Genomic DNA, 241 nt, shown 5'->3' with positions numbered 1-241 from the left:
CACAGTGCCGTCCTGCTGCTGGTAGTTCTTGGCATGCAGCGGTGGTGAGCACATGGACTTTTGTTTATGCTATGTCTATGTTATCTGTGGCTTCTGTTTATGTTAGTCCACGCCTCTCCCAGGTTGTGTGTGCTGCCTCTCAGTAGGCACACCTCCTGGGGGGGTGATTATGTCACGATGTGGTGCCTTATTTAAGTCTAGTTTGCGTGACCGTTTGTCAGTCATCGATGTTACATCGTCT

Source organism: Electrophorus electricus, chromosome 6 (genome assembly GCF_013358815.1).
Source record: "Electrophorus electricus isolate fEleEle1 chromosome 6, fEleEle1.pri, whole genome shotgun sequence".
Lineage (NCBI taxonomy): Eukaryota > Metazoa > Chordata > Actinopteri > Gymnotiformes > Gymnotidae > Electrophorus > Electrophorus electricus.
This window is presented reverse-complemented; position numbering follows the sequence as displayed.